This window comes from Hypanus sabinus, chromosome 14 (assembly GCF_030144855.1).
Source record: "Hypanus sabinus isolate sHypSab1 chromosome 14, sHypSab1.hap1, whole genome shotgun sequence".
Classification (NCBI taxonomy): domain Eukaryota; kingdom Metazoa; phylum Chordata; class Chondrichthyes; order Myliobatiformes; family Dasyatidae; genus Hypanus; species Hypanus sabinus.
The window spans coordinates 53,163,488-53,174,823 of record NC_082719.1 but is presented as its reverse complement, the minus strand read 5'-3'; the positions used below and the strand labels follow the sequence as shown (position 1 = coordinate 53,174,823).

Sequence of the window (11,336 nt, the reverse complement as noted above, 5' to 3'; positions counted from 1 at the left end):
TCCCAACTGTGTTGCATTAATGGGAATTTTACTGTATCAGAAAAGAGAAAGGGAGATCAGAAAACAGTGTCTTCAAATATGGGTTTTGCAGGCCAGCAGTAATTGCCCAGCACTAGTTGGCCCTCAGAAGATGGGAAGGACTGCCACCTTCAACCATCACAGTCTGTGTGGGGAAAGTACTCCCATAGTGCTAATGGGGAAGGAATTTCAGGAATTAGACCAAATGATGAAAGACCAGTGATAAACACTTAGGACCACTTTATTAGGTACTTCCTATACTTAAAAATGTGGCCATTGAGTTGTATGTTTATTATCCTCTGTAGCCTGTCCATTTCAAATTTCAATATGTCATTCAAAGATGCTCTGCAGCACACCATTGTAGTAACACGTGATTGAGTTATTGTCACCTTGAACCAGTCTGGCCAATCTCCTCTGATCTCTCATGAACAGAGCATTTCCACCCAAAGAACTGCCACTAGGTGGATGTTTATTTCACACTATTCTCTGTAAACCCTAAAGCAGGGGTTCCCAACCTGGAGTCCAGGTACCCCTTGGTTAACAGTAGGAGCTCATGGCATAAAAAATTCAGATTGGGAACCCCAGCTCCAGGGGCTGTTGTGTGTGGTAATCCCAGGTCAGCAGTTTTCGAGATACTTAAATCACCCTGTCTGGCACCAACAATCATTCCAAGTTCAAAATTACTTAGATTATATTTCTTCCCTTTTCTGATGTTCTGTCCATGGCTGCATGCTTTTATGCATTGGTTTGCTGCCACATGTTTGGCTGATTATTAGGTATAACTGTTTGTTAATACAATACCTAAAATCACTGCTGTGTGTATGTCCACGCTACACTATGCATGACTTAGTGGAGTAATGTGTGATGGAAGATGGTGCTAGAGTATGGTGATTAATTGTAAGCTGCTCCCTGCAGACCCACTCATTTTGTGTGAAGTGAGACTAGCCCTGGTAGATGACTTGGTCAGCATAGACAATTTGGGCTAAGGAGCTTTTTCCGTGCTGTAAGGCTGGCTGTATGTAGTTGTGCTAACATAATTAATTTGCCTGAAATTTGAGATCCTGTGGTGAGGAGTGTTTGTGGAGGGAGGTTCTCGTAGAGCTTTACCACTTGTTTTTAGAAATAATTGCAGTTTTTTCTCAATTCTGGATCCTGATTCATATTTCCATCAGTTCTGATGTGATTATGTTGCGTCTAACCATCGTGCTTTAGACCCGACTTACGTATTTCCAACAGTTCTGGCGTGATTATAAAACAAGATGTTCCATTATTTGAAAGTCTGATAAAGAATCTGATTCACGACTGAAATAAGATCAGACATCTATTAATTTTTAATATGCGTCTATCAAGCTGTCGGACCTGGATAGAAGATAACTTGTTTCTAACCATTTAGCGGCCATATTTCTCATATTAACTTTTTCACCACGCGTTTCTCCTTAAATGTTAAAATCCATTTGAAGAGTGGCGGGTGCTGATATTCTTATGACTCAGTTGCATTCTGATACTTTGGCAGATGGTTTGAATCATTTTGTTGTATTTAGTTGTAGCGCTATTTAGATGTTAGACTTATTTGAAGGGGGTTGGGCGAGGGAACGTTTTCCAGGTTCCTTGTTTGACGTTGCTAGTGAAGAAATTCTCATTCCGGGTGGGTTGTGGAGCTTGTAATTGGACAATTGCAAACAGTGTATTTTATCGTCAGCCTATTTTATAGACAGGAAACTAAGTAATCACACCTTAGGTAGAATACTCTTTTCTTTAAATAAAGTATGTGTACTAGAACTTTTTCCTTATCCATTCTTTCAGAAGCACAATATAGTCAGGCTTTCAATCGATCTTCCCGGAATATATTTCACTAATTATGAGAAATGTAAAAATTGCAAACTTAATTAAAGTAGTATTCTTCCACAAATGCAGTGTTTCGAGAATACAAATTTGGGATACGAGAAATATTTATTACCGCTAACCTATATCTGGTAAAGCACTTTGGTGTATAAGGAAATGTTGAAATACCCCAAAGAAAGCACGAACAAAGCAGTGACATAATTAAATTTCGACTACGCGTTGTTATCAAAAAGTAAAGTGAACGTTTGTTTTTAAAAGCTTTAGGAGGTTTTGCCCTTTCGATGACGGTCTTTGGGGGTGACCCTGTTGGAAATCATACAGCCAGCCGTCAGGAGAGAAACCACGGCAGCATTATTCATTAGTGGCCTAGCTCTCGGTTAACTGGGGTGTGGCGTAATGCGGCTGAGAAGAAAAGTTGCACGATCGACTTAATGTAACCGATTGTCTAACGTGTGAAAAAGAGTAACAATTCTGTGAGTTAATTTTGAATTTTTCATAGTCTGTCTGCCTGCTAGGTATTGTGTGGCATTCTCACAGATAAATGCCCATTCCATGTGGCCTGTTGGATCTCAAATGCTCTCGCCGTGACACTCGGCTCTCCTTTTGCAATCAAGATTATGTTGCTAAGGAGATTTGCTTTACTGTTACCACTGATTTGTGTTAATACGTATTGAATACCTTTTCAGTATCCTTTCAGACAAGGGCGAAGGAAAACTTCCCTAAGTTTCTGAATTTACATTACAAATGAATCGGTCGTGTAATGAAGCCGATATAAAGTGCGGAAGAGAAAAGAGGCTAAAGAAGGGCACTCATGTGAGAAATGAAGTGAGCTGCAGGCTGCTGTTGAGTTGAGAGCGTTCACTATCAGCTGGAAGAGGGGGAGAAAAGTTGGTCGAGCGCCTCCATCACCGCCGACCACCCACTTACTCAAACTCTGCAGAAAATCATTAGTATCGCCTTGACAATGTATGGAAAAAAACTGCGAATCAGTTTGGTTCGTCTAAACTCCTGTTTATATCTTTTTAATTAACAGAGTGAAACTGTGTATTAAGCTGGGAGTGAAAATCGTTTTTGTAGGACTGATTATAATTAGACTATTCTACAGCCTCCAAATGTAGATATTACTGATACCAAGAATAGGTTTTGATTTCTTTTGGAGAGTTTTAATTGTGTCAGCTGCGTGTGAATTTTGTGGGTATTTTCCACTTCTTTCTTGAGCCTTCCCTAGTAGAGGATAACTTGCTTCTATCGGATTTCTGTGGGTTTGCAGGTGAGGGCACTGTGGGAAATGGGCTCCGCCAGAGGAAGTCTAGGAGGTAGACGACAGGTGATTAGTTTAGGAAGCTGTGTCTCTCTGCACTTACACATGGCTTCTGAGTGCTCTGACAATGGACAGGAGAATGCTCCATCTCTATTTGGAATGGTCATGGATAGGGATACCTACAAATTGGGGATATACTTTTGAAGGGAGACTTTAAAACATCCTTAATCACCTCTGTTGTCCATATGGGAATCTCTCCTGGTGACATAGCTCAGATTATATGTTTTAGGATTCTGGTGTTCAGCATGCAAGCTGACCTGTTTACATTGGGCAATAAATATTTTGCTTCCTGAATACTTTTGGGTGTATCTAATGGATTTTGGGCTGCTGATCATGAAAATCACTATGAAATTTCTCTATCATGCACCTTTTTTTTAAATTGTCTGTATTTGTTATTTCGATTCATAATTCAAGTCAATTAAAATGTTGCCTACAATGTAAGTGGAAAAGTTTTCTATCTTGTATAGATAGGTAGTATACACTGAAATATCAAAGACTGAGATTGACTCCTTATTAAGAAAGCCTATGAGCTCTACTTTGGGTGTAAAATTGACGACCAAGACAAAGCCTAGGATCCTCACATTTTTTGCTCAACATGCACTGTCAATCTTAGACCATAAGACATAGGAGCAGAATAGGAGCCACCTGGACCATTGAATCCGCTGTGCCATTCAATCAGATGATCCTTTTTTTCTATCTTCTCTTCAACCCCAGTTCCCAGCCTTCTCCCCGTAACCTTTGATGCCATGTCCAATCAAGAACCTATCAATCTCTGCCTTAAATACACCCAACGATGTGGCAACAAATTTCACAAATACATCACCCTTTGGCTAAAGAAATTTCTCCACATCTCTGTTTTGAAAGGGCACCCCTCTATCTTGAGGTTGTGCCGCCTTCTCCTAGACTCTTCCCACCATGGGAAACATCCTTTCCATATCTACTCTGTGTAGGCCTTTCAACATTCAAAAGGTTTCAATGAGACCTCCCCCATCCTTCTGAATTCCAGCGAGTACAGACCCAGAGCCAAATGTTCTTCATATGATAACCTTTTCATTCCTGGAATCATCCTTGTGGACCTCCCCTGGAACCTCTCCAATGCCAGCATATTTTTTCTAAGATGAGGGGCCCAAAACAGTCCACAATACTCAAGGTGAGTGCCTTATAAAGCCTCAGCTTCAAATCCTTGGTGTTATATTCTAGACATCTTGCAATGAATGCTGACATGGCATTTGCCTGCATCACCACCAACTCAACTTGCAAGGTGACCTTCAGGGTGTCTTGCACAAGGACTCCCAAGTCCCTCTGCATCTCAGATTCCTGGATTTTATCCCCATTTAGAAAATAGTCCCTACATTTATCTCTACTACCAAAGGGAGCATGCCTTATGAGAATTGGTTGAGTGAACTCGGCCTTTTCTCCTTGGCTCGACAGAAGATGAGAGGTGACCTGATAGAGGTGTATAAGGTGATGAGAGACATTGATAGTGCGGATAGTCAGAGGCTTTTTCCCAGGGCTGAAATGGTTTCCACAAGAGGGCACAGGTTTAAGGTGCTGGGGAGGAGGTACAGAGGAGAAGTCAGGGGTAAGTTTTTTACTCAGAGTGTGGTGAGTGCATGGAATAGGATGCCAGCAATGGTGGTGGCGACGGATACAATAGGGTCTTTTAAGTGACTTTTGGATAGGTACATGGAGCTTAGAAAAATAGAGGGCACGGGTAAGCCTAGTAATTTCTAAGGTAGAGACATGCTTGGCACTACTTTGTGGGCCGAAGGGCCTGTATTGTACTGTAGATTTTCTATGTTTCTATGAATGACCATGCATTTTCCAACATTGTATTTCATTTGCCACTTTCTTGCTTCTTCTCCCAATCTGGCTAAGTCCTCCTGCATCTTACCTGTTTTCTCAACACTACCTGCCCCTCCACCAATCTCTGTATCATCTGCAAGCTTGGCAACAAATTCCATCATCTAAGTCATTTATATACAGCATAAATAGAAGTGGTCCCAATACTGACCCCTGCGGAACACCACTAGTTACTGGCAACCAACCAGAAAAGGATCCTTTTATTCCTTTCTGCTGCCTCCTACCAATCAGCCAATGCTCTAACCATGTTGGTAACTTTCCTGGGCTCATAAGCAGCCATGGGCTCATAAGCAGCCTCATGTGTGACTCCTTGTCAATGGTCTTCTGAAAGTCCAAATATACAACATCCTCTCCATCCCCTTTATCTATTTTACTTGTAACCTCCTCAAAGAATTCCAACAGGTTCATCAGGGAGAATTTTCCCTGAAGGAAACCATACTGCCTTTGTACTATCTTCTCCTGTGTCACTAAGTACTCTATCACCTCATCCTTAACAATTGAGTCTAACATCTTCCCAACCACTGAGGTCAGATCTTGGAGCTTGGCTCAGAGATGCTTAGAAGTCAATGCCATTTGCTGTCCCAATAATATGGCAAAAGCAGAAGGATCATGTAACAGACTGTTACTTCTGTCTAATCAGTATGCCTTTTGTTCTATGCTAAAAACAAGAAATCCATCGAATACCCCAGTCTCTTTTCAGCCATGAGACCCATGCCACATGATAATAGTACCAAAGCCACCAGGGACATGGAATCTAGAGGAGGCAGACGAAGATGCCATGATGCACGAGCCAGGAATGGTAAATGACACTGATTACTGATACAGAATTGTGGTAGTCATGGATCAAGTACTCTATGCCACTGAAATTGCCTGGAAGCACAAAGAGCGCTTCTCCAGCATTCTTAGGATGGGGACATTCCATACCATATGTAATGCCTTAGCCATCCTAGGAAAGTGATTTCAGAATACTGGTCTAAAGGACGTATGCATAGAAGCTGGAATTGTCGCAGAGGGGTCCATCAATGAAGTCCTTGATGGTAAACAATACAATTGTGATGTCAGGGTCCACAAGAACAACTATGAAGCACTGATGAGACTCGCATGGGCAGAGTTCACATTGTGGGTTGAGGACAACGTTCCAGAGAGGAGTGGGATGATCAAATCAATCTTAGACCATGTGAACGACATGGCCGGTGACTTGAACCAACGGAAGTTGAACAATCTGCTGCAAAGTCCACTCTTAGTTGAGCTGATAACTCTGTGGACAGACTTTCTGGAACACCTCTGTCTCAAAAATGGAGAGCTAACCGCATTCTGAATATCATACGTTGACATGGTAGAGAACGTACTACTTGGGCTTCTGCGCACCTCTCGTGAGGGGAACTGGGAGTTGTACCTCCATGCTATAAGAACCATAATCCCATGGTTCTTTGCCTATGATAAGATGAATTATGCCAGGTACCTGTCCTCTTACTTTGCTCAGATGATGAACCTCCCAGAGAAAAATCCTTCTGTGTATGAGGCCTTCAAGACAGGCAAATTCTCAGTGCAGCTGTTAAGTAACAACCCCTTTGGGCAGATTCCTGTGAACCAGGCTAAAGACAGTCTCATTAGCTTCATAGTCCATGAATGGAGGAAGGTGGAGTACAGAGAGATCCCCTCCTCAACTTTCTGCATAGGCCCAGAGGCATCAAATACTTCTTGCATGTTAAGCCTCACATGAAGATATACATTGTATGTGGATTTTCTTTCTTCAGCCACTTGTGATAGGAGAATACTCTCATTTCCAGGAATCAGCCCAGTGAAACTCTTTTGGACTATTGCCGATACCAGTATGTACTTTCTCAGATAAGAGGACTAAAACTGAAACTGCACGTACAGAAGTACTAAGTATTGTGCATACTAAAGACTAAAACTGTACATACTCCAGATATGGCCTCATCAATATCCAGTGTAATTGTAATCATGCCTTTCTCTTTCTACGTTTTCCACTTTCTAAGCAACCTTCTAAATTGCAGTAACAGCCAATATGCCACTTACTTCCCTCACTATTTGCTGCACCAGCCTGTAAACGTTTTGCAATCTGTGCACAAGAACATTTAGATCCTTGTATACTTTGTTCATCTGCAGACTGGCTCCTTTTATATAACAGTCTGCCTCTAGTTTCCTCTTACTGAAGTGCATGATCTCGCATTTTCCAACATTAAACACAAGTTACCATATTTTGGCTCACTCATTCAACCTTTCTCCATCTTTTTGCAGAGTCTAGATATTCTCATTGCAATGCTCCCTCCCATCTATTTTCATGTCATTGGCAGATAAGGAAATTTCCATTATCTCACATGCAAAATTCTGGAGGAACTCGGCAGACAGCATTTATGAAAATGAATAAACTGTCGACATTTAGGGCCAAGACCCTTCACCAGGTCCAGATTATTAGGTACAGGACATACTAAATAAAATGGCCACTGTATGTGGATTCAACAAACGTTAAGCTTACAAACCTAGAGTTACCAGCTTTCTGTCATCTTTTTGAGCAGTAGAGTCCCATTGCCCAGTTCACAATCTGCTATTAACTTTCCAGAAGTCTGGTAAAGCCTTAACCAATGGGTCCACACTCTCTGCAGCAGCTTCCTTTTAAATCCCTAGGAATAGACTGTTGAAACCTGTCAATTTAGCTGCCGATAGTCTCATTACTTTTTTCCATTGCCTGGCTCTTTATGTTGGTGATTGCTACAAGATTTTCAACTTTTATTTTCCTCATAACTCTGCTGAGGTACTGAAGGCAATGGTGCTGTTAACTATCAATGTATGCCTTTCTGGGAGTTGGCTTCCAAGATGATGGGAAGTTGTCTGTTTTTATTTATGGGCTTTGTTGTCAGTCAGGTGGGCACAGGAATCTGTTTCGCAGATGTTGACTGTGAAGACTTTTTCCATACTTTATAATAAAAAAGTAAAAAACGTCTTGGAGCTCAACCACCAAATCTGTGCATATTCAAGTGTCAACTATATTCTGCAATTCATTGACCAAAGTTGGGGTTACCTTTTAATCAGTGGATGTTCTGATTTCCCCAATTCATTGGGAAATTTCTTGGATGTGAGGAGCATAATTGGAGTGAGGAAGACTGAAGAAAGCAATGGGTAATAGCAGATGACATATCAGAGGATCTGTCTTGCGACCAGCATGTAAGTGTCATCACAAAGAAGACATGACAAAGCCTCTGCTCTCTTAGAAGTTTGCATAGATTTGATATTATCACGAAAAACTTTGGCAAACTTCTATAGATGCACAGTGGAGACTGCTTGCATCATGACCTAGTATGGAAAAGGGCTGCAGAAAGTGGTGGACACAGCCCAGTCCATCACTGGTCCTTCTCACCACTGAATACATTTACGTGGAGCACAGCCGCAAGAGATCAGCAACCATCATCAGTGGAAAGGGGCTGGGTGGGGGCAGGGGAGAGGTGGGATGATAGTGTATCAGCTGGTGCAATCGCTTTACAGAGTCAGAGTTCAATTCCTGCCACCTTCTGTAACAAGTTTATATGTTCTCCCTGCGACTGCGTAGACCTTCTCCTGATGTTACAGTTTCTTCCCACATTCCAGAGGTATATGGTAATTTGTGGGTTAGCACAGGGAGCATGATGCTTGCAGGTTGCCCCAGCACAATCCTCAGACTGTGGTCGTTGATGCAAAATGAACCATTTCATTGTATGCGTGACAAATAATTCTAATCTTTATCTCCTTCTTTCAAAGGTCTCCATCATCCAGACTACAATCAGGCAGGAGGTACAGAAGCCTTAGGTCCCACACCACCAGGTTCAGGTGTAGTTATCATCAAGCTCCTGTATTGGTCTGCATAATTTCACGTACACTACTCTAAACTGATTTTATGACCTACAGACTTACTTTGAAGGACCCTTTACAACTTACAAGACAATATGACACAGGAAAAGAATTGGGTCATTTGGCCCATCAAGTATGCTTCACCATGGGTGATTTATTATCCCCCTCAAAGTCATTTTCCTGCATTCTCTCTGAAACCTTTGAAGTCCTGACTAACCTAAAACCCATCAACCTCCGCTTTAAATATACTTAATGACATAGCCTCCACAAATTCACCACTCTCTGGCTCAAGAAATTCCTCCTCATCTCTGTTCTAAAGGGAGAATCCTCTATTCTGAGAGTCTACCCCCTAGTCATAGATTCACCCTACTAAAGGAAACATCCTCTCCATATCCACTCTATCTAGGCCTTTCAATATTCAGTTGGTTCAATAAGATCCCCCCCATTCTTCTAAACTTCAGTGAGTACTGGCCGAGAGCCATCAAACGCTCCTCATACATTAATCCTTTCATTCCCATAATCATTCTTGCGGGCCTCCTCTGGACCATTTCCAATACCAGCATTTCTTTTCTCTGATAAAGGGCCCAAAACTGTTCACAACTTCCCAGAAGAAGGAAATGTGAACTGACGTGGGCAGCATTGATGGTGGAGGAAGGGAAGCCCCATTCTTTGAAGGAGGATATCTCCTTCATTCTGGAATGAAAAAGCCTCATCCTGAGAACAGGTGCAGTGGAGATGGAGGAATTGAGAGAAGTGGATGGCATAATGTTCAAGTAGCAGGGTGGAAAGAGGTACAATCCAGGTAGCTGTGAGAATCAGTGGATTTTTAATAGAAATCAGTAGATGAGAGAGAGAGAGAGAGAGAGATTAGAGAAGTTTGAGCACAAGGTGGACATCTAGGCAATATTGAAGAAGTTGACAAACTCAGCATAGGTGGAGGAAGCAGCATCAATGCAGTCATCGATGTTGCGTATGAATAGTGGGTGAGTGATACCAGTGTAGCCTTGGAGCCTCGACTGTTTCACTTAGCCAATATATGATGGGCATAGCTGGGACTTGTACGAGTACCCTTTTGTTTGAAGGAAGGAAGTGGGAGGAGCCAAAGGAGATTTTATGGTGCTTCCTGGTGGAGCTTGGTGGTTTATAGGGGCTGGACATCCATGGTGAAAATAAGATGCTGAGGGTCAGAGAACTTGAAATCATTGTAAAGATGAGGAGCGCATGAAGTGTCATGGATGTAGGTAGGAAGGGACGGATCCGGGGATGGGGGCTGATAAAACTGAATCAAGGTTTGCAGATATGAGTTCAGTGGGCCAGGAACAAGCTGAAACAATGGATCTATCTGGACAGGCAGGAATAAAGGAGATGTCCCTCTTCTTCAAAAAAAATGGGTTTCCCTTCCTTCACCACCAACTCTGCCCTCAACCACATCTCTTCCATTTTGTGCACGTCTGCCCTCTCCTCATCCTCCCACCACCCCACCTCCCCACTATGGATAGGGTTCCTCTTGTCCTCACCTACCATTCCACCAGCTTCTGTGTCCAATACATTATTCTCCATAATTTCTGCCATCTCCAATGGAATCCCACCACCAAGCACATCTTTCCCTCCCCCCACAACTCCTCCGGACTTCCTGTTTTCTGCAGGAATCGGTCCCTACGTGACTCCCTTGTCCAGTTGTCTGTCCCTGCTGCTCTCCCACCTGGCACTTACCCTTGCAAGCAGAACAAGTGCTACACCTGCCTCTACATCTCCTCCCTCACTACCATTCAGGGCCCCAAACAGTTCTTCTAGGTGAAATGACATGTCACCTGTGAGTATGTGGGGGCATCTACTGTGTCTGGTGCTCCCACTGTGGCCTCCTGTATTTTGGCGAGACCCGACGTGGATTGGGAGAACACTCCACCGAGCACCTATGCTCTGCCCACCAGAAAGGGTGGGATCTTCTAGTAGCCACCTATTTTAATTCTGCTTCCCATTCCCATTCCGACATGTCAGACCATGGCCTCCTCTACTGTTGTGATGAGCCCACAATCAGGTTGGAGGAGCAACATCTTATATTCCGTCATGGCATGAGCATCGATTTCTCAAACTTCTGGTAATGGCCCTGCTTCTCCTTCTACGTTTCCCATCCTATTTCCCTCTCTCACCTTATTTCCTTGCCTGCCCATTGCTTCCCGCTGCTGCTCATTGCCCTTTTCCTTCTTCCATGGCCTTCTGTCCTCTCCTATTAGATTCCCCTTTCTCCAGCCTTGTACCTCTCTCACCTGGCCTACTGAGGACCTCCAGCATTTTGTATATGTTAGTTGTATATAGTATACATACTTTGATAATAAATGCACTTTGTACTCCAAGTGTGATCTGACCAATACCTTAAGTACCCTCAGCATTACATTCTTGTTCTTAGTATTCATTTTGAAAGAAATAGAATTCAACAAAGCATTTG

At 42.7% G+C, this 11,336-nt stretch overlaps 1 long non-coding RNA gene across 1 annotated transcript in view; it reads left to right on the top strand.

Moving 5' to 3' along the window:
• Positions 1-1,370: 1,370 nt before the first annotated feature.
• LOC132404754 (uncharacterized) overlaps positions 1,371-11,336 on the top strand; it is a 68,350-nt gene continuing 58,384 nt past the window's right edge. Inside the window, exon 1 of the long non-coding RNA XR_009515667.1 lies at positions 1,371-2,333. This is a non-coding gene — a long non-coding RNA (uncharacterized LOC132404754). The remainder of the gene's footprint in view (positions 2,334-11,336) is intronic.